The 23,227-nt window shown below is 47.7% G+C and overlaps 1 protein-coding gene across 7 annotated transcripts in view; it reads left to right on the forward strand.

Annotated features, from left to right (window-relative positions):
* The first annotated feature begins 4,037 nt into the window (after window positions 1–4,037).
* Window positions 4,038–23,227, forward strand: part of CTNND1 (catenin delta 1) — a 45,974-nt gene continuing 26,784 nt past the window's right edge. For 5 of the 7 annotated variants that reach the window (XM_067550617.1, XM_067550620.1, XM_067550621.1 and 2 more), the window contains exons 1-2: window positions 4,038–4,230; window positions 4,542–4,601. The gene's annotated coding sequence lies outside the window, so the exon portion shown is untranslated. The remainder of the gene's footprint in view (window positions 4,231–4,541; window positions 4,602–23,227) is intronic. The other 2 variants (XM_067550618.1, XM_067550622.1) reach the window with 1 other exon arrangement.

Genomic DNA, 23,227 nt, shown 5'->3' on the forward strand with positions numbered 1-23,227 from the left:
TGTTAATTTTGCATGTTAGGGACCTCTAACTGTCCCTCTCGTTTCTCTACCTTGTTCAGGTAGAAGCTCCACCCAACCAGAGTCTTACTTACATCATCACAGGGTATTGGGGCCACCTAGAGGAACTGCAGCTCCTGTACAGCAGCCCTAAGACACTGGAGGTGGGGAGAAAATCTGAAGAGACACCCCCCTCTTCTAAGGAAACACATCAGGGGATGGCCAGAAGCACCTATCCTCCCCACTACCACCCCCCCCCCCACCACAAAGGGATTTAGAGTAAATTGGGGGACCACGGGGAGAAATATCCATCTCCCCTGACTGGGACCCACAACTTGGGGTGGGGGAGAGGAGCATTTGTTTTCCCTCACATAAGAAGTTGGAGGTGAGATGGAGGAACCTCCTGCCAAAGAAGGTAGGCAGGGTGGATTGCACTGCATAGGTAGGCTGTACTAATCCAATCCCTGAAGTGCTGTTCCCTGCACCCTCTTGTTGCTGCAGAGCTACCAGTGGCTCTGCTGCACTCCCCTCTTGGTGGTCCTTTGATTGGTGTGGGAAGAAGAGGAGGACAAGGGTGTTCTTAGTTCCCTTCTTTGGTGGGATGGGGAGGAATTTACAGGCTCCAAGGCTCAGCTCCTCATGGAAGTTAGGAGCCTAAATATCTTTATGGATCTGCTACAGATCAAAGAGTATTTCATAATCTCACTGGAGGGAGATTTTCCCAGATAATTGTCCTAAATGCTTCCTTTTTTGATATCATCCCATTCCCCTTTGTTATTCGCCCTGTGTACCACCCTCTTTCTCTCCCTTATTGGGGATTACCTTCTTCAAATGTTTGCAGGCTGTTATTTTTATCACCTACTCCTTACTTAGCCAAGCTACACATATTTATCTCTTTTAATCTTTCCCCATAAATCAGTGTCCTGTTCATCCCTCACCTCTCTTCAGGTTGTCAATATCTTTCTGATAACATGGTGGCCAGAACTGAACACATTCACCCCTGATTCTTGGAATTTGGCAGACCTGGGACCTAAGGGTGGGAGACAATGTGGCTTTATGTCACCTTTATGGTGTCTAGATTCTGAGGCCAGCTGGGAGGAGGGGCAGGGTGTGACATTGAGCTATGTAGGCTCTACATCACTTCGGATTCCACATAGGTTTAGGGAATTCCTAGGCAGCTATTTAAACCAGTATTACAGCCCCTTTGTGCTCCTGGAGTGTCACAAAGGGCCACTGTGGACCCAAGAATCAGCCCCAATATTTCAGATGTGGTTATACCCACAACCACAGATAAGGCTTCCTGTCTTTCCTGTCCCGTGATGTGATGTAAGCCCCAAATCACTCCAGCTTCTTTTGCTTCCAGCTCATGTCTACCTTCAGTGATAGCTATCAAAAGCCTCTGGAAGCAGTAATGCTTTCTTGGTTTCTCTCTCTCATGGAGTATTGGACTTGGGAAATAGATGTCTCCAGTTTTCCAAGTTAACATGTTATTTCCTGCCCGTGTCTCTTGTCTCTCTAGATCCTTTTGTATTATTTCTCTGCACTCAATGCTGTTTACTTCACTCTCTGTTTAGCGCCTAGTCCTACTTCCCTTGAAGTCAATGGGAGCGGGATCAGACCCTTTGTATCTGTTGATTTAATTGGCACACTGTTTACATCTGACCCCTTCCAGATCTACATGAAGGATATAATTCACAGAGGGCATACCAGAGATCCCTGCAGCATTCCACTAGATGTCTCCCCACAAATTGATACCCGACTGTTTATCATTCCCTTTGCTTACAGTCCTTCAGTATACATGACCTTGCTACACTAAGGATTTTCTGAAATCCTTCCACCATTGTTCTTAGTACCAGTGACCTCTCCTGCTATTAGGCAGGGTGGGTGTGCTAGTATAGTCCAACCACCAGTGATTTTACCACTGTATCTTCTAGATCTGCTCTGAGCAAGGTTAGATAGAACAATGATGAAAATATAGCAGATGGTCAGCCTACATTGGTGCTCCAATGATTGATAAGCAATATATGATGCAGCAGGCAGGCAGAGCTGTAGGAAAGAGATCTTTCTTGAGTGTGCACAGAGGCCAGTGTTGCATGCTAAAAGGCTTATATTTGTCTAGTAGCAGCTTGGACCAGCGTGCAGGCCTGAGCCCCTGGTGTCACACTAAACTAAGTTATTCCTGAAACCAGACCTTCTTTCTGCACTTCCATTCATTGTACTGTACTCACTGTTGCTAGCCTTGGTGGGAGAATATCAGGAAATTCTCCGTGTAAAAGCAGCCTAAGAGATTGGTGTTCCTTAGCCAAGCTAACTGGAAGAAGATCACATTGCTGGAGTGATAGCTGGTAGGGATAGAGAACTACTGCGAGGAATCTCACATTGCTGGGGCCTGAGTCTTCTCTCCCTCATACTAGTTTTATACCACTACTTCAGTGGAGTTACTCCTGAGTTACACTGAGGTAAAATAAGAGGAGTATCAGGTCCCTGGGTGTTGATATGGCACTGTTGTCAGGAAGCTTTTGCTTCTGGAATCCCAGTTGGCACTGATGGGACATTTCTGTGACAAAGCAGTGCCATGAGACTCAGAAGGGAATGTGGAGAATTCCCTTGGTTTAAAAAACAGAATGGAAAAATTTGCTTTAAAATGACAAATTTGTACAAGCTACCTATTAATTCAGATACACGGTCTGATCTTTTGAGGTACTGAGCATCCACAACTCCCATAGAATTCAGTGGGAGTAGTATCTAGTTTATATATCTACCCTTTTGGCTATTTATAGAGTAGCAATCAACATGTGCTTATAGCCCACATTCTCAGCAGTATTTACGTGCCCAACTTCCATTGAAATTGATGAGAGTTAGGCACCTGAATACCTGTGAAGGTTTGGGTCTATGTGCCCTTTAGCATGTAGAACTTTGGAGTATCAAACACCTCTCAGCATCAAGCCTATAAATTTTGAATCAGCAACAACAACATGTGTGGCAAGGCCTGATTCTGCTGCTGCTGAAGTCAATGAGAGTTTTGCCATTGACTTCAGTGAGAGCAGCATCGCAGCACAACTTGTACCTGCTCAAATGAAAACTGAGACGCCTATAAAGAAAAAAACTCTGTTTAGAACTTATTTTTTATAGACATGTCTAGGTAATGACACCCTCCCAGCAACTCCCTCACTTAACCTGGATCACCACATTGTACTAGATATCTTCTAGGTTGACAGTTTTTTTTTGCAGATGTAATCAAGAGTAAACATCCTTTAGGGCCATGATGAAAGAAAACTTGTTGGAGCTTTTGTCTCTCTCTCTTGATTGGTGGTTTGGAATTTACAATCTGTGAATTGGATTAAATTAGTAAAACAAAGAAAAAGAGCTATTTTCTTCACTGATTTGAAAGGAAAAGGAGGGACATAAATTCCTTATCCAGGCTAGGTTTAAGCTTAATTGCCAGCAAAAGCCATTGACTGAAATAAAACAAGAGCTGACTGCAACTCACAATCTGGGCTCATATAATTAAAATGAAAGCAATGAAATCAAGGTTGAATTTCAAATCCCAAATTCTCCTCAGATCCAAACACTTCTCCACCCATCCTTTGTATCATTGTCCTCCCTTTTTTGCAGGTGATACTTGCAAAAATGGAGAATATATAAAGAAAAAGCACAGGAGACAAATAAAAATGAAGATATTTATTCTCATTTGCAAACACAGGTAGAGGAGGGTGACTGGGGGAAAGAAACACAGATCAAAAGAGATTGGACTGTGAATTGCAGATCACACTTATTACCCTGCCAAGCTTGTTTTAGCCTTCTTTCTTGCAACTGATTTTTGTAATATATTTTTATTTATTTTATTCTTCCAAAAAGTTATTTCCTGCCCTTCTCCTTTTGTTGTTTTTTTTTTTTCCTGCCCTTTTCTTTTTTTTCCTTTTTTTTTTTTTTTAGTTTTCTACAATAAAGTTTCCTATTGGATATGGCCGGATCCCTGATTGATGTCTGCTTCCCATTGGAGCTTCGCAGAAGCTGACATCACTTAGGGAAAGAGGGGCTGGGCCGCCGTGTTGGGCTGGGAAAGCTCAGTTTGTGTTACCATCGGCTTAGCCAGCGCTGCTCTCGTCGTCTTGCTTTTGGCTGGGTCGAGTACAACTTCCATTTTAGGTGTTGGATCCGAAAGAGGACTCGGAGGCGAAGGGGGAGGAAAAAAAAAAGCCAGAAAGGAAGAAGCTCTCAGAGGAGAAAGAGGTGGAGAAAAGAATCACTATATTTGCTGGGTTTTTTTTAAAACCGTTTTGGCAGGGTTTTGCCTCTTGCATTTCCTCTAGGGATTTGTTGGAGAAGTCAGCAGTAGAGTTTTGCGTGTGTGTGTTTGCAAAGGGACGGAAAGAAGGATCTCACCCAGGGGAGTTTTTTTTTTGTTGAAGATTGACATATTGTCACCCTGAGAGATTAAAGGAGGAAAGTTATAGGGCACAGGACCAGCTGCACTGACAACTTTTTAATTTATTTTTGCTTTTATTTCTTCCCCCTGGTAATTTAAAAAAAAAATCTACAAGGAGGAGAAACAAACTTAAGAGGTCTCTCCAGTGCAGCTCCTGAGAGAGGAGGAAGCCTGGGTAAGAATTGTATGTGGTGTGGCTTTTTTTTGTTGTTGTTTGGTAAATTAATCTCCTTGTTTTAACTCTTGTTCATTTTGGATTATTCCTTATGAGCAGTAAACTAACCACTGGGTTTTGTTGCTGGGAAGCTGTTTTTTGTGGTGTCCTCTGTGCAGACTGGTGGGGAGGAATGTGGTTGGGTTTGGAAAATAGATTTTTGGTTTTATTTACACCCTTTAAGATATTTCTTGTCAAACTTTGGGGAAAACTGAGTTGTAGGGAGGCTTTGCAATTGACTAGGTATTTTTATTAAGTGTATTCTCATTGGGAGTGTTATAATTCATTCCCCATGTATCAGACCCACACTTTCTGCTTGCTTGGGTGGATCCCATTTTTCTTTCCCAGGTGCAGTTGTTGGGTGTGGGCCTTTCTCTTAGTCTTTTAAAAAAGAATCTGTGTTGAACTAGAACCTCTTTTTAATCCTTAATTTAGGGGCTGTTTAAAAAGGACTGGAAAGGGGGATTTTTTTTCCAGATTCCAACATCTAATCAGCAACTTGAAGGGTGTGGGGGGAATGACTTTTTTAGCCTTCTATCTTAAGTGTGTGGTAATATAAACCCTGTCTACAGTCTACATCTGAGACTTTGCTTATTTTAAAACTAGTTTAGTGGGAAAGAAAGAAAAAGCTTCAAAATAAGTTTGCGTAACACCTTTTTAAAATTTGCAATACTTTAGGAATTCAGAGTCTCAGACTTGTATTGTGTGTGGGTGTTTTCACCACAACTTTCCTTAAGCTCTTACGGTCAGTCTCTTGGCAGTGTGTTGAGGGTTGGAGTGTTTAGACCCTGCTAAGAATGTTTTTATGTAACAAGGTCATGGGGGGCTAGAATGGTGGGCTATTTTCTAGTCCTGAGTCGCTCTCTGTAAACTTCTAGTTCCATCATTCAAAAACAAGGCTGGAAGAAGGTACTGAACTAATTTAAACAAAAAAAACTGCCTGTGCTGCTATTTAAAATTACTATAGGAAGTTTAATTTGTGTCAAGCATAATTTTTAAAAACATACTTTCTCTTCCCTCTCCCTCACTTTGCTGTGCAGAGCTTATGATGTCTTGTGTTAAACTTAAGGCTCTTGTGTGGCCAGAGATTCTGGGGAAGTTTTCCAGGTTTAAAAACAAAAACAAAAAAAGCAGCAAGCTGTCCAGTTTCTGGAAACTTAAGACCCATGCCCTACATCTAAGCACCTGTCTCTCTGCACCTCCCCCCACCCCCCCAGGTTTTGGTCTTCCAGTGCAGCAGAGTAAGAAAATAGGGTGTTCTATTTAGAGAGTGGCTAGAGGATGATTTGGAAATGGTCTGTGGATTTCAGTGAGGACTCCTATTTAGTAGCCCTCATAATTCTTTTGTCCCTCATCCCTACCCTATCTGGATATAAAGGGTTGGTGTAAGATGGTAGCTGTGGACTGGACCACTCATGGTGTTTGGGGTAGCAGCCCTTCACAGCCATGGAGCCCAGAGGAAGTGCTTTGACAGCTGGGGAAAGAACACACAGACCTTTCTAAAAGTAGATTCGGAATGACTTGGTGGTCTCTCTTTGTTGATAGCAATACTTCAACTCCTGAAGCTGATTATAGACTACAAACCTGTCATACTCTGTTCCTATCAGCAACTGTGTGTGGGGCTGGGGCTCACTTATTGCCTCACAGCACTGTCCAATCCCCTCCACCTTCTCCTCCTGTGCTAGGAGCTATGTTGGTTGGGTTCTGGAGTGTCCGTACTTTGAGTGAAGCATGTAATGTTGACCTCTTCCTCCACCAAAAAAACAAGTGACTTGTGTGTGTCAACTTCCCAATTGGCACAAGGAGATGGGGAGAGAATGTATCTCTTTAGACCAACATTTAATGTTGGAGTAAGGGGTGGCTGCCTTTGCAAACAGTATCCTGCTTAACCCCCCTCCACCCTCATCATTGTTCCCTTTGTTTTAGAGTAAGTGAAGTTGCTTGTGTGTGTTGGGAGCAGGGAGTATTTTGGGTGTGCAGGCTTTTCGTTGGGGGTGTGTGGAGGGGATATTCAGGCCCAGGGTTGTGTGCTATAAATATCTTTCAGTGATGCCTCCCTAAAATTCTATTTCGTGGATGGGGAGAGATAGTGGTGTGTGTGTGTGTGTGTGTGTGTGTGTGTGTGTGTGTGAGAGAACACCTGTGCAGACCAGAGTTTTAGATGCCCTGGCTAGCTTATCTATTTTCCTAGACTGTCTCCTGTTGTCTAATTGTCGTCTCCTCCTTTGTTCTTGCAGGGAAGGGACTGTGCCTCTAGGGAGGGTCAAAACTGCTGGGTGGAGACATCTACTCATGCGCCCCCCTCCCCCGCCCCCCCCAAAAAACCAAAAAAAAACCAAAAAAAAAAAAACCAAACAAACAAACTCCTGGTAATGTGACAGCTCTGGGTTTTTTTTGTTTTTGTGTTAGGTTTTGTTTTTGTTTTTTTTAAAAAAAAAAAAACCTTCTCTGGCTCAGTCTAACAAGTGACAGTGAAATGTCTCCAGTAAAGGAATAACCCCACAGCAGCCGGCATCTGGGGTGCTGGATGCAGCAGGCTATTTTTCTTAGGCTGCTGCCAACAAAAGCAGGTCAACTAGCAGTGCATCTCTCCTCTCCCCACCCTGCCCATTCTGTGCCTCTTGTCCTAAGGGATTGATGCTTTCTCTTCCAGAATTGGGGCTGTCATCTTTTTTTCTGGGGGGAGGGCAGGTGGAGTCTTGAAAAGAGTCTTGACTCTTAGGTATCTACATAGTCCCCCATCCACCACAGTATTTGAGTATCTTACAGTCTTCAGTGTATTTTTCCTCCCAATGCCCCTGTAAGGTTAGGCAGTACTGTTATCACTATTTTACAGATACAAAGCTGAGACATAGAGAGACTAAGTCTGTGGCAGAGCAGGGACTCGAACCCTGGTCATAAATACCAGGCTTATGCTCTAACAGGACGCTCCTCTCCCTGCAGGAAGCAGTCATTGGGTCTCCTGAGGTGCCAAAATTCAGTACTCAGGCTGGATCATGTCTGAATACCTTGAATTCCATGGGTGCCTTAATAGTAGGACAGAGGCCTTGCATACTTGTTCCATCCCTCTGTCTCTTGCTTTGCTTGTAGTTTTTGGCTGTTGAGAGGATGGCGTGTCACTGGGGACCTCATTTGAGCCCAGTCGGGAGGGAGATTCTTGGATCCTTTCTGCGCTTCGCATTCATCATCACTTGGAACAGGACTAGATGTGGCTGTAATAATACTTAGCCTTTCCCTAGTGCCTTCCATCTGAGACTCTCTCTCATTTTAGAGACACTAACCTTAGCTTCAGCCGCTCCTCAGTGGCAAGAAAATGATTATCCCAAATATACTGATGGTGAAACTTGAAGCATAGTGATTTCACCAAGATCACATGGTGAAGTGGTGATAGCGTTGGAAACACATTCCCCGGGGGTCCTGAATTTCAGTCCCTTCTAACTACGTTTTCTGTACTCCTTTCCTTCAGCTCCTCAAAGAAGCTGTGTTGCTACTTGACTATTCATGGTGGAGCAGGGGATTAGAACTCTAGTTTCCAGGTCTTCTTTCACATTCTGACTGGGCATAAAGAAAAACTTGGAGCTCGTCCTGTTCGTTTCACCCCCTGCTCCCCAATGGACATGCTTGTGCACATAGCCAAACCATAGAACTTGATGTGACCATCTTTTTGCTCAGAGGTGCAAGACTGGAAGAACAAAGGGTGATGCAAGGCAGAACTGAGGTGCATTGAAAGAGCTCTATTGGGGGGAGAAAGGAGCTGGACTGGAATAGCAGAGAGTGCTTTAGGGAAGAGTGGGGAAGCCTGCTGTATGCCCTGCATTCAGTGCTAGTTCTAAGGGGATGGTCTTTCCTACTTTGCTTTCACAAATACTATTTGCTCACACACTTAAGCAGTTTTGAAGCGTGTCCTCTCAATATCTGATTAGACATGGCTGAAACTGCATACAAATGACTGTCATTTCCTTGTGTCGGAGTTCTTGCTGAAATCTTACAAGGAGCCATCCTGGAAGGGTAGGAAGATGAAAACAGCTGGCTTGGTGTGTGCTGGACAACTTTGCTGGATTCACATGGGTTTCCTGTGATGCAGCTAGCTGCCTTCCTTCTGGATGCTCTTGGTGCAGTAGTGTGGCGCTCAGGTTGATTGACTTAGAGGACAGGAGTCCAGCATGAGATCAGAGTTTCATTCCTGCGTGCACTCTGCCCTCTGTGCCTGAATGTCCCTATCTGTAAAAGAGGAATGGTGCCCTGCTTCGGAGGGGTTGTGAGGTTTAAGGCCATGTTAGTATAGCACTTTAAAATCCTTGGACAAGTACAGTGTTGCAGCTGCATCAGCAGATGTGAAGCCCAGTAGCTTCAGTGTGAGCCTTTATCCTGGAACAAAACGACATCCTTGCTCACATAATTTCTCTTAACAGCCTCTGTTGCTGGCAGTGATAGGTGGAGTCAGCCACCAGTTTGGGTTTATAAACATGCAGGTAGCTAATGGGATGATAAAACTCAAAATGGCTAAAACAGGTAGCCTCAGTTGTCCTTTGAAATAGCTCTATGCCTTTAATAGCGCTTGAGCCATGGCTTGGAGAACAAGAGTGATTTCCCCTCCCCCCTTCCCTCCCCTGCACCCGCATTGTTTATGGAAGGTCTGAATTTATAGCTGCTTGTAACCCAAGTCCCTTGGATCCACATGTCAGACACAGTACTGGCATAGCAGTAAAAGCTTCTGCCTTTGTGTCTCAATCCTGTGCCTAGAAGGCCACCAATGGTCTCTACCTTCAGTCACTACCAACCTGGAACCAGATTGGAACCAGGCCTCTAACAGACTCCCCTCCTCCCCCCCCCCCCCTTTTCTCCAGTGTCACTTGTTAGGGGTGGTTTAATTAAGACAGTTGATGTATCTATATTGAATTTTGCTGACTGGGAGACTTGTCCTGAGTAGAATTGCTGATCTTATTAACCAAATCTTGTGGTCTGTGTTGGGTGGGGACAAGGACTAGGGTTAGATGTGATTGTCAACACCATATGGCCATCAAATCTTGGGCCACAGCTTTCCTCTTTCCAGTTTCTTTAAGAGGAACAGAGTTTTCCACAAGTGACATCACTTCCCATTTTGTGACCCATATTAAACCACACAATGAAGAGGGAGGGGAGTGAAGGGAAGGAGTGGCTGTAAGGGAAGAGAGTGGTGGCCTGCTTAGTCACCAGGCATTGTGCCAGGTGAGAGGAAGAGACATTTGAGCTTAATGGGGTGCTATCTGTGTTCCCACCTTTGCCCTTGCTGATGAGCAAGAAATATGGAGAAGTGTCTGTACTCCGATGTTCACATTGAAAATCCCAGGAGTGAGCCCTGGAAGCCAAACTTGATCTTGGTCATTGCACTTTTAGGCCTGGTCTCAGCCTGAAACTTAGGTTGACTTAGCTAGATCACAGGGGGTGAAAAATTCACCCACCGGGGAGACAGTAATTAAGCTGACCTGAGCCACAGTGCAGACATTGCTCGGTTGACGGAAGATCTGCCTCTCACAATGTTGGATTTATTAGGGTGACGGAAGAGGTCCTTCCATCTCTGTAGGAAGTGTTTGTTGAATCCTAGGGATAGGTGGGTGCAAGCCTGCCCATATGCACTACAGAACCTGAAGCCCAAATAAGATGGGGGGGAGGGGGAAGGGTAACAAATAGGGGAGGGGGGGGAAGTAACAGGCATGAGGGTTACAGGGTCATAAGTAGGGAATTGGAGGGGGACACTGAGCAGAACCCCCAGACAGCATCCACAGCTCCTCAAAGATGTCAAGGGAGCCAGCAAATATTGCCTGCACATGTGATCAAATGAAAGAACGGAAATAGGCCCCAGAGTTGCCCAGCACTCCCTGTCCAACATCCTCCTCCTGGTGTTACAGATGGCCACCTTGGCCAGTGTGAGGAGGAGGTTAAGGAGGAGGTCTCGTGACTTTGTGGGGCTGCATAAATCCGTGTGTGAGGGGGGAAAAGGTGCATCTGGAACCCAAGAAAAAGGTTCTGGAGGAGCCAGAACAGGGGCTACAACCAGGTGCACTCCAGATAGATGTGTGACAGGGTCTCCCTCACACTGCAGAAGGGGCAGGTGTCAGGGAGGGGGATGAACGTTCCAGGTACACGTCCATGCTCGCAGCTCCATGAAAGAGCTGCCAGCTGATCTCCACGGTGGGCCATGGGACCAAGGTGGAATAGAGGCTGGCCCACAGGGTTCCTCACCCTCAACACGTGGAAGGGGGTCCCACCCCTTGGTGTCAGCCTGAGGCAGGATACAAGGGTGAGGAAATGGAATGTGTAGAGTGTGTACAACTGATGTGTAGGCACAGTTGGGAAATGAACTGATTGCAGATCCTGCAGCCAGCTCCAGTTACAGAGGGGAGGGATCCAGGGGGCTTGCCGGGTAGGGCATCAAAAACAAGGTCCTGTGGGCCAGGAATGGGGTGGGTGGGGAGCACCTTCCGACAGGACCCACTTGAAGAACACCTGAGAGGTGGGCGTTAAGACCACTTTCACCTCTTGGAGTACATGCTGGGAGGTATAAAGGATGGAGGGAACCCCATGTGCTGGCTGAGCACCAGGGGATCCATCCAGTCCCCTGGGTTGTAATCCAAAAGGTCTCCATTTTTGTTGGTTCCTGCTAAGGCCAACCTCTGGCACACCCGGAGGGACTCTACCATCTGCACACCAAGCTGGGGGTTGTGTAGCAGGGGATGTGCGAGGAGATCTACACTCTTGGCAGCCACCATGGACCAGGTCATCCAAACCAGCTTCCAGGTCCGGATATCCTAGTAGAAGACCAGCAGCTCAGAGAGGTCTTGTGAAAGATCTCTAGGATGGAGATAAGAGCTGCCACTTGTATCAGAGGCAGCAGAGGAAGACGTGCCAACATGCTCCATGCTGGACTATCTGCACCTGACTGAAGACAAAGCAGGCCCTGTCCTCCCTCTCCACAGGAAGACTTAGAACCCCAGCGTACAGGTGCCGCTGTAAGCACTTGTAGTGTAGATGTATACCTTAGATTGTGTCTGAGCAAGAATGATGGGATGTTTCCTTTCCCTGCCCTTGAGGTTCTTACTAGTGTAGGCAGATCTGGCTCCAAGAGTGTCTCCCTCCCCAAGCTGTTTTTTAAAAAACAAAACTATTAATCATATCTTCCACCAGGGTGACTGGTTTAGATTGGTCCTGGGTTGGCAGACCCTTCTTGGAGCAGAAACTTGCTGCTTGTGTAGCAAAGACTGGAGCTGTGATGTGGCACAGCCTTAAAGATGGAAGGTACACCACACAAGTGGAGGGAGAGAATAGCCTCTCCTCCAGCACCTAGGATAATCTGGCAGGACTCAGGAATTGGAGGGATATCTGTGGTTTGCCTGAGAAGAATGTTGGGCACTAGGAAACCAACCAGCATTTGCCAAAGCTGCAGTAAGAGTCTTTGCTCGTCTTTTAAAATGGCTGCATTACTGTTCCAGGAGAGGCGAAACAGCTTCTGGCTTCACACTTAACTGTATCCAGGGGACTTAATTTGGAAGCATGTGCTGGGATGGGAAATTGGGTGTGGGGGGGGGGGGGGAATTCTGTTGTCAGTCCATTGGCTAAACACTCTTGAAGAAGACTTATCTCCATCTCTTATTTCCAAGCACTGGCTGCTCTACTCTTAATAGGAGCAACGCCCATTGAACTTTGAACAGGGTGTGTCACACTGGCTTCCCACCACCAGTAAATCCTGGCTGTAGGAATCTGGAAAGTGAATGAGATGCTGTCTGAAGCTTGTTGTCATACATTTCCTCCCGTGCTGTTTCAGCAGACAGCTCTAGAGCTAGATCATAAAAGCAGGCATGGGGAGGAAGTGGCCTGGACATCTCTTCTCTACCCACTTCCTTCCCTTCAGATTTCTCTTCTGTTTCTTGTGGCTGTCACAGCTGTGGAAGAGTTAGTGTGACCAGATACTGCTTGCTTCAGGACCTGATGTGTCCTCATAAAAGCCTCCCTGGCTTAGGCAGCCTCTAGCAGAGGAGCTGAGAGTAGCCCAGGAGTAAATCAACAACCTGGAGGCTGAATTCCCATCTTGAATAGGAGCAGGGAAGTGCCTCTAACCCCAGAACTTGGGGTGGATTCTCCTCCTACCTCCATCTCTCACGGCTTTCCATCTAATCTTTGGATCTCTCTAATCCGTGCAGGTGGCAAAATGAATCTTGGTGCACCTTGATGAGTCTTGTCTCCTGTTGAACCCTTAACTGGGGAACGTCTGCACCCTGTCCACTCCACTGCCACCCCCAGGCCTTTCCTCTAAGCTGATGGCTGTCTCCTGTCTAAGGAAAAAGTGGGTTCTCAGCCAGAATGACACTGCATGGACAACTTCTGCAGGTGGGGTGGGTCATATCAACCTAGAAAATACATGATCACAAAGTCTTTTCTTCCTTCAGTAGCCAGGCAATTCGCTGATCTCATTTGCATGTTTCTGGCAGGCGCCTACCCTGCAGAGGAGTGCATTCCTCAGAGCATGTTGGTGCATGCAAAGCTGCTGTTACTACCTGGCTGTGTGATGTCAGGCTGGCTGATTTTTGTCTAGGTGTGTAGGGGAGGGAGAAGCAAGTGACATGATCATCTTTCCTTTTATGAACTAAAATCTCATATCAAGGGACTGCTCTCTGATGTGGAAATGGGCTTGGAACATCAACCCCAAGCCCCACCTCCTTTAAATGCTCTTGTTTGTCCCTTTAATTACCAGTGTCCTGTTACTGGATGTGGTCCTTGGGAGATTACATCAGAGTGACAAACAGGAAACCTTCTCTCTCTCCCCTGAAGCCTCGCCCTGTCTGTCTCCAGTAACTGGACAGGCTGGAAGGCCACTCTGCTGGTCCACAAACACTCCCTCTGTGGCCATTTTGAGAAGGGCTTCTCTTCCTATGTAAAACAGAAGCTGTGGCTACAAGCCAGGTGGGGAAGAGGGAGGGTCTTCCTTGTGCTCTTGCTCCCCAGATTTACACTTTTTCAGGGGAAATAACGCATTCACTTCTGGCAGCTGATCAGCATGCAAGGTTACAACTACTAGTGCTTCATCACTAGCACTTCCTACAACACAAAGTATGGGAAGTCCCACAAAGGGGTGCTTGTGAGGTTAAGGGGAAGGTGTCCCCAAAATTGGAGTTCTCCACCTTAAGATAGGGAGGGGCTGTACGCCTGAAAAATTCTTCTAGTTTCAATAAAATAAGAGGTGGGACATACCCACAAGTGGGGAGGGTAATTTCAGTGAAATATACCTTGGCACTGAAACCATGTGGGGGTGTGATACCAGACCGAATACTTAGAAGCGAGTGCACTGCTAGAGCAGGGACAGACAGCTATTTAACATCCTCTTTGGAGAGGGGACATTCTGCAGCTGGCCTAAGCTGGCTGCCCATTTTTCTAGGGGCGGGGTGGAGCGTTGGGTAGGTTTAGTGAAGAGACTAACCCTTTTTGTGGGCATGTGATGTAGTAGGTTAATTGAGCCACTTGCTGCTTCTCCCCATGTGCAGATGCCTTGTGGCAGAGATGGCATGGTCTGTGTTGCAACCTTGGATTATAGTTCGTTGTCTGCCTCCAGCCCTAAGGCAGGGAAGGCATAGCCTGCCTGGGCAATGGGTGGGTGAGTGGGTAAGCCTGGCATTCTCTTCCATTGGTTCCATGGAGTCTCCTTGCTATACTTTGGGTGGGGGGGGGGGGGGGGGAGCAGCGCTTGGCAGGACGTTGTGTTTAGAACCTTGCGGAAAAGGAAAGGCACAATGTCACTTCCTGTCTGACCAGGAAATACTGGTTTCCTTCCCTTCTGCCTCCACAGAGGGAAGGGACAGCTCTTACACCGGGGTGGAGGGGGGAGGGGATATACAGCTGTGCTGGGGAAAGGTGCTAGAGCAATGGCCCAGGGGTGAAGGAAGTCCTCCAGCTTTGCTCTGTGCCCTAGAGCAGGTAGAGGTAGGGCAGTGCCAGTGCTGTTGGAGGGACAGCAAGCTCTCTCTACCCTGTTTGCGCTGTATTTTTGTTCTCTAGTATCCATAATGCTGTCTGGTCCTTATTTGAATAGCATGGACAGGGGTTGTGCAGATTTCCTTCCCTCTGCCCCCACCCTGCTCAGCTTGCTGATGTACCTTAATCCTGACCTGTGGCATCCCATTATTCCAGTCCTCCTCCTTGCTCGCAGTCAGTTGCATGTAATTGTGAGCTCTGGTCTTAAATATCGTCAGCTGATGTATTCACCAAGACAGTTCTGTTTTTCCTCTTCTTTATGGGGTGTGTGTGTGGGGGCTTGTGGAGCTCATAACATCACCCTGAGGTCCTGCTATCTGGTATATATCCACAGTGTGGGAAGCTGAGTGCCCCCTTCAGCTCTGCACCCCCAGGAGAAGGCAGTTCTTCCTGCTTAACAGTGATTCAGTCTTTGGCTCTCATATTCTGCTTCTCCGATTGCTTTCCTTACCCACTCATTTCTTTCATCAGGCTTTCTAAATCTGTCTGTGTGCATGTGTGCGCGCTCACACAGTTGGAACAAGGGGCATCTGATGAGGTCATGCTGAATTGAGCTAGGCTTGTTGTACTGTCTCCTGATTCCGTGTGTGACTGGAGCTGTGAGTCAGCTTGGGCGCTCTCAAACCTGACTGGGAGAGGGGGATGGTGTGGGTGGGAGGGGGGAGAGAAGGGGAAGATTTGGCAACCCACAGAGCATCCGTGTCTGTATCAGAAGCAACGCAGCATGGTTTGTGCGGAAGGCGATTACTACTTCACTGCACAGATTCCCCCTTCCTGGATATACTGTTTTAGACTGATCTCAGCAACTCCCTGCCCACCACTCCCACACCAAACATGACTTCAGCCTCTAAACCTCCTGTCTATTTGTTCAGAGTGGTGAAACAGGAGCTCTGTGAATTAACTGCCAGGGATTCATTTGAGGGAGGTGAGGGATGGGCTCGGAGGAGGAGGTGTGCGTCTGGGATGAGGGAATGGATAGAAATCAATTTGAAAGTCTTATTTTTCCAGCTGTCCAGCCATGGAGGGAGACCCTCCAGGATTTAAGTTTGTAAATGGAAGATAAAAGCACAGGGCTTTGTGAAGGGATCAGTCATTCTTCCATCAGTGGGATGGTGGCAAAACAGGTGCCCGGTTCCTGCAAGTGCTGGTTTTTTTTCTGGGATATCTGATTTTTAACTTGCGATCCTCAGTAATTCAAACACCTTTTCTGGGTGGAGGTGTGTGATATGCACCTTGGAGGCAGACAGGAGCTGTGGAAGCTTTACTCCTATACAGAGCTTTCTAATGCACCGCTCCCTGCAAATTCACTCCTGGTTCATCTTATTACTCTGTGCCTTCTCTAGTCCCTCATTGTATCTGGGGCATACAAGCTACAACAATTGCCAGACCAGCTGCTGCAGAACAGGAATGCTTATTTTGCCCCATAGTTGTGTGGATTCCCCTATATCTGCAGCTGTGCTGTTAAAGAGGAAATGGTCTGAATCCAGTGGATGAGATGTGGGGAGCACGGCGGGTGGAAGGTGAATGGGGGAGGAGTAAAGTCCTTGTAGCTTTGACATCTGCCCACCAGGCGAATCACTCTCATCTGGCTTTGCTCAGACTTCCCATATTGTCCCCAGGATCCAATGCTAGGTGGCAGATGTGACGGGCAGAGCTGTAGTCTTAGGATGTTGGTGCCACGGGGACATCTTGGTCAGTGCTGTCTGGCAGCACCCTTTGTCCAGAAGCAATTCCTTAACTGCAGTTGTCCCTTTAAAGTAATGAGCGGAGCCTACACTGGAGATACCAGGCATCATCGTGCTGCTGGCATTGTGGCGTCTGTTGGGGTACAGATCTGAGGCCTCTACAGAAGTCTGCTCTTAATTCCCTCTTAGAAGCCATGAGCTCCGCTAGCCTCCTCCAGCGTGAGAAGGCCACACTCCTGACTGGCACAGTGTTGTGTTGTGACCAGGGATCAGCCCTGCTCCCCGCAAGGGACTTTGCTCCCATGCAGCTGATAGGAGAGGCCTTATCTCTAGGAATGCAGGGCCTCTGTTTGCTTTAATGCTGTGCTAGAGAAGCTGTGTGGACTTTCCCATTGAGCATCTTTTGAGGGGAGCAGGGTGTGAAGGAAAGGGACATCCTAACTTGTAGGCAGCTGGGAATGCTTTATCCAGGCTCTAGGAGGAAAGGGGGTGATGAGGAGCCTTGAGGCTGCTATGGGACAGGGTTCCAACCCAGAGCTGTGGTGGGAGGAGGAGTTGGAGTATGTGGTCAGTATGGTTTTAATGAGCTTATATCTGATCTGCAGTCTCGCTATAGGCACAGTGGTAGGAGCTGTAAATCTTTAATCTTCTCCCTGCCTCCAACTCAAGTCGCTGATTCTTCACCTGCTATGCATGTTGTGAAATGGCCTAGGCTTGGGCTCGGGGCAGTGCAGTGGGGAGGGAGGGCTGTTTTCCCTGACATAGGGAGCTGCAGTGGGTGAAGTGGGAGTTCTGGCTGGCGATTGGCGGATGGGCCACTCTGGAATGCTCTGGCCCACTTCCCAGAATCCAGTACTTTGTGTGTGTGTTTGTTTCTGAGCCTGAGGTCTGGTGCTACTGTGACAGGAAGTGGGAAAGCTGGGAGGGAGCGGGAGAGGGGAGACGTCTGCCTGTGTGCCTGTGAAATCCCTTTGTCCCCAGAGAGCGGCTCAGCCTCAGCTGCAAATTCCCACAGAGAAGAGAGCTGCCTTTGTGCTGCTAAAGTGTTTCCAACATGTGAAAAGCCTGCACCGGGGTGGGGGCTGGGAGTGTGAACCTTGGCATGGGTGCCTGTGGCCTGCTGCGTAGATCCTGCTGTGCTTAGAGGCTGGGGTGCATGACTATTGGTGCCCTAGTCTACAGCTCTGCTGGTGTGGGAAGGGGAGGCGGCTGGGGGTGGTGGTGGTGTATCGATCTAATGTCTTAATGCCTGGCTCCTGCTGGGACATGCATGCTCAGGTTGGAAGGTGTGTTCCACTGGAACGCTTCAAGTAGAGGAGCTGATTGGGTGGATTCCCCAGTGTTGAGGGTGGACCTTGGGTGTGTGGATCCTACTGCACTCAGGGGGCTGGCAAGGGATCTGGCTATGCTGTGGAGAGGGTGGAGCTGAGACTAGTTCTTGGGGCTGTAATATCTAGAATGCAGTGGTTTGGTTTGGCTCCTCACGGAGCAGACTTTGGTATGGTGCTGCTTCTTCCTCTCTGAAAGAGGGGAGCTCTTAAGATGCTCTGTTCCTGGCTGCAGTGAGTCCTGAGGGAGGAGGGTGCTGGGAGAAACAAATAGCAGTCAGCCATAAACCTGAGAGAGGCTGCCCCATCCTCACCAGTCAGGGCCCCCCTCCAGTTCTCTGCTGCATGCCTACTGTCTAGTCTGAACATGGGGGTCAGGGAGGAGTTCTCAGCTCTTCAATCTCTGAGGGGAGCCAGGAAGCATCCGCACAGGGATAATTCACTTCTGTCTAGATGGAAATGGAATAAATTTTTGCATTTTTCTCCCACTGTGGATCCCCAGATATACAGGGAATGGGCGCATCTCGGGGGCTCGTGCAGCTGACCCCACAGCCTCTTGCTAAGGAGGGCAGCCCTTGAATACGCACGCACACAAATCCGCCTTTGACTGCCCGAGAGGACAGCTGCCCTGGAGTCAGATTGCTGACATACCAGTGGAACAATCTTTTCCCTCTGTTCTATTGCCGACCCGCACCGCTTCCCTTCCTTCTGCCAGCTCCACTTGGTACTCTTTCCCCCTGCATGTTAAGAGAGGAGCTGTAACCCACAGTTACAGCCTGTGGGCAGGTCAGTGCTCCTGTTTATTTTTGCTCCTGATGTTTCTGAGCAGGATGACTGAATTGCTTTGTCCTGGAGGGATGGGGAAATGGAGGTGCGGGGAGATATTGTAGGAGTTCAGTGTGGAATGAAGGTGGAGGCTGAATTCCCTGAGCACCCCAACAGTGTGGGGGAATCCCCACTGCTATTCAGTGGGTCTCCTGTGTATCTATATGGATTTCCCATCTGCAACTGAGATTGATTTAGGGACATGCAGCAAACTGGCTCACTTTCCCATTTTGCTCCCTGCAATGTCCCCTGAGAAGCTGAGATCTCCACTGGTCTGGTCACTTATCCCTTCCCTCCTGTGATCTCTACTTCTAATTCTTTGCCAGACTGCTTAGTCCCCTGTCTGTTGGAATTTAGGAGTTTAAAGAAGTTTGGGGGATAAAGTCCCATTCTTGAGTCTCTCTATTCTTGCTTGGAGGAGGGGGAGTTGGCTCTATTTCCTCCTTTTCCTTTTTCTTCAGTCTGCCTCTCCCTCCCCCCCCATCTAGTTTGTAAGTGCCTCACCCTTTCTTATCTCTCCTTCCTTATCAGCTTCTTGTTGTTGCTGAGCCTTCCCCATATAAGGCTAGGTGAGGCTCTGGCTGTTGGTGCAAGCAGGGATGCAGGTAATTCTCTCACTGGAGGCCTTCCTAATTTAGGTATGTAATCATTTCTGGGTAGGGAGTGGGAGGCAGCCAGACCATTGTGATATCAGTGTGGCTAGTTAGACCAGTCCTGGGGTGGGGGTGACGTGTGTGTGTGTGTGTGTGTGTGTGTGTGTGTGTGTGTGTGAGTGAGAGAGACATGCTGTATGACACATGGTAAGGAGCAGCTTTCTCTTTCAGTCCTAGGCGGCCTCTGCTCAGCATGACACACCCTGAATCTAGGCAGAAGGGAGCCTCCTTTCTGAAATGTGCCTCCCGTTCTGGGGAGGCTTGGCTCTGTGTAGCATTTGCGTGGATATGAGGTGTGTAAAACACCTGTGTGTGGAGGATCCAGCTCTCCCAGTGGGGGAAGCCGATGACTATGGGGGTGTCAAGGAGTGCAGAGCCAACTCTGCTTGCGGTTTTTCATAACAGCTTTCCTAGGAAAGTCCCCTTTGCTTTCCAAAGGGAGGGTGTGGGGCCACAACAGTGGAAGGCAGAGAAACCAGTGAAAGAAACCACAGCAAAGATGAGTTTCAGAAGCACCAAAGTAGACTTAGAGAATCTGAAAGGTGTCAGAGCAGCAGCCCTGGAGACCAAAATCCTTGGCATCTCCATGGCCCAGGCTCTTCCTGGCATGTCTCCTTACAGTGTGAACAAAGGGTGGTGGTGGTGGTGTAATCTATCCACTGAGCTGAGAGCCCCAGCTTGCTTCACTCGGACCACCAAACAGCCATAGTTGTAATGTGGTGGTAATGGCATTTCTATTGTCAGCAGGAAACTAGCTGCCTCCCTTCCTCCAGCCTATTCCAGAGAATCTCCTTTAGTAGGGGAAAAGCTAAAGGCCAAGTAGTGTTCTGAGGTGTGTGCTCCCCCATGGGCGCTTGCCTTCTGGTGCTGGGTCACTTCTAGACTGAACAATTAAATTTCAAGCCAAAAATGTTCCTATTCGAACAATTTGGCTGGGTCCAGACTGACACTGTGTCTTGGTGAATCAAAGCTTCTGATCTGGAGGTGCTTGCAGTCTGTTCTGTTTTTGGGGTGGGGTTATGCTGATAGTCAGTCCCTCCCCCAATAAAATTTCAACAAACTTTTTTGTCCCTTTGACAGTTTCAGGTTAAGAAACATCTTTTTGTGACAATTTCAGTTTTGTCAACCACTTTGTTGTGTGTCCGTCCTCCCCCCCCCCCCCAAAAAAAAAAAAAAAAAACCAACAAAAAAAAAAACCAAAAAACAAACAAACAAAAAACCTTGACCATAGCAGTGGGGACTAGAATTGAGGGTCATTAGATCTTTCAGAAGTGTTGGGTCAATACAAAAAAAAATTTACTTCATGTGCTCTTGTGAACTGTGTGTGGAAACAAGGGGTTAATTTTCCCCTCCTTTTAGTATTACTCTAGAGACTGGAACCAGGTTAGGGCTCCTAGGCTCTCTTTCTGACTTGCTGTGTAACTTTGCACAAGTCAGTTTGCTTCTCTGGACAAGTTTTCACAATGGTATGCTAGGATTAATATTTCTCTCATAGGGGAGAGATGATTGGTTGATGCCTGTAAAAACCTCTTCAGAGCCTCTGTTTGGAGATGGGTAGAAATGCCAAGGGGTTCAGTGTGGGGTTTTAAAAAAACCCCAAAGAAACCCCCAAAACCATCCAAGTCATACTGATAACTAGGAGTTCCTCTGGACTAGCAGAGGTGAGCCGGTACACAGTGACAAAGGATCATTCACCACAACATGTATTCCATCTACTGACAAATAGTTTTAATTATTTATGCTTAATTTTCTTACAAAATGCACCATCGCATGTGATTGAGTCTTGGTAACATGAATCCTCTGCTATTAAAGGGCAGGTCTGGGGCTCATTATCATGGAAGATTCTCTTCCCTTTTGGCAAGATGGGATGGCAACTGCCCTTGGGCAAATGACCTTGCACCACCTGTTTTTTTTGTTTTGTTTTTGTTAAACCATTGCTTGATTTCACCCAACCCATAAACCCCATGCCTCAAACCACTGGAGGAGGTTATTTGGGAAGAGCTCTTGGATTAGCTCAATCCCATGTTGATGTAGGGGACACCCATGACCTCATCAGCCTGGCTTCAGGCGTTGGTGTAACATGCAGATGTTTGTTTTTTGATCTGTGAAGTCCATTGATGTGTGCGAGGGGTGTCCCATTCTTGTTTAAGCTGCTGAAGACTGCTGATAGAATAAGCTTTTCGAACTTGCCTGGGGGTCTTCAAAGGGGGATTTCTCCTTCCTTTGGAGAAGTCTCCAGGGTTGTGACATGAGGTTCTGTAGGGGTTTGATGTTTTCACCCAGTGACCAGAAGGGGAAAACCTCTTGACTAAGTGTCCGTCTCCTGGAGTTGAGGTGGAGCTGTTTCTGTGCTCTCCTTAGTGGGGAAGTGGCTGGGGCTTGATCCAGACAAAACTGAAGTGATAGGGGGAGCTGGTGAGGTAATCTCCCATTGCTGGGTATGACCAAACCTGTGGTTCTTGGCCACTGACTCCATTGTGGCATCTCCGTTCTCAGGTGGCAGTTGGGTGGTAGTTCTCCTCGTGCAGCCTGCGGGCCAGCTTTAGACTATATATTTTCCTCTGATTCAGACCTTGTCCCAGTGATCGCTGCATTTGGGGCTTCAAGGCTTGTGGGTCCCACCCTCAGCCTAGAAACTTCATCTAGCGCACAATGTGCAGCCCAATGTGAGTTGGATGAGCCCATGGCAGGGGCACTGCTGATCTGCTTCAGAACACGGGGGCTGGTTATCGCATGTAGAGCCTTTTGCATGCTGTAGGGCCTGGTTATCTGATGGATTTCTTCAATCACCCCTTCTCCCGGCTTGTTGTGTAAACTACAGTCTTCTGGGTTAATCTGTCAATTCCTGGGGTTCTCCATTGCGAGCAGTGAAGCATTCTCTGGAGCAGAGGTTCTCAAACTGGGCTGAATGTATTGGAGGTGTGTGTGTGAGGTGAGGGAGAGAGAGAGAGAGAAGCTGAGGGGGAGGGGGGAGAAGAATTTACTGTGCACATCTAGAGCTGGGCGACCAGAGAGGTGGCAGCTGCTGGCCGGGCACCCAGAGTTGGGGGGTGGCTGGGGGCATGATCAAATGAGGAATTTGAGAACCACTGCTCTGGAGGACCTGCCTTCTGGAACTCTCCTTCCAGCACTGGAGTCTGAGGTTCGAGTGTCATTCCTCTAACATACTCTGCATCTAGCTTCCCGATAGGAATAGATATGGAGCAGAGGGAGTTTTGATGTTAGCCCTGTGAAACAAGGGGCTGGCATCTTACTCAAGAGTTTATTTATAAATCCGAAGAGTCTAGCTGATCTGTGCCAAATAAACCATGTGCAGAGAGGTATCCTGCCACCCACCGCTGTAGTACTCTGAGCACGTTCAATATAAAATTGATAGCAACAGGGAAGTCCTTATGGATTTCAAGGGGAGTCTGGCACTCTTCTCCTGCTATGCTGCCCCCTCTCCCCCGTTTGGGGTAAAAACTCTGCATAGGATAGCATTCGTTTTAGACTCTGACAACTTTTTTTAGGCTGACTTGTTCCCAGGTTAATATTTTGGTGTGTGATGGTTTGAGTAGAAGTGTCATGTCTGTCAGTAAGCCATTCTTAGGGTGTCAAGGCTTTGGAAGAGGAAGGTTTTGCAGCATTTCCTAAAGATGCTCAGACTCTAGGTTTGCCTGACTCTTCTCCTCCCCCCTCCCCTGGTGGAAGCTGGTTCCGCAGCTGGATCCCTTCAACCCAGGATGCTTTGTCCTCTAGCTCTTGCATGCTTTGTGATCCACATCTTTGTGGAGGAGCACAGCTGTCAGTGGCTCATAGATCAGAATGTGGTCTGATATAGCCAAGGCTTGATTTCGCTGACTGCTTTGAAGACTGGGACCAAGGCTTCAAACTGTCATCAGAAACTGAGTAGGAGCCAGTGGAGAAACTGCATGAGGTGCTGCTCCATTGTGTGAAATGAGGGTCTATTCATGAGTGTATCTGAAGGGGGGCAGCTTTCTGAGATGGATCTAAGTGGGACATTGGAGCGTGAGTGGGTAGAAGTGTCAAAATGGGAGAGGCATAATACTGAAAGCTGTTCCACACTTATCCTTAACTGTGTCTGCATGCATCTG

This window comes from Emydura macquarii, unplaced genomic scaffold (genome assembly GCF_026122565.2).
Source record: "Emydura macquarii macquarii isolate MOO-44397 ecotype Brisbane River unplaced genomic scaffold, CSIRO-AGI_Emac_v2 contig_1305, whole genome shotgun sequence".
Taxonomy (NCBI): Eukaryota; Metazoa; Chordata; order Testudines; family Chelidae; genus Emydura; species Emydura macquarii.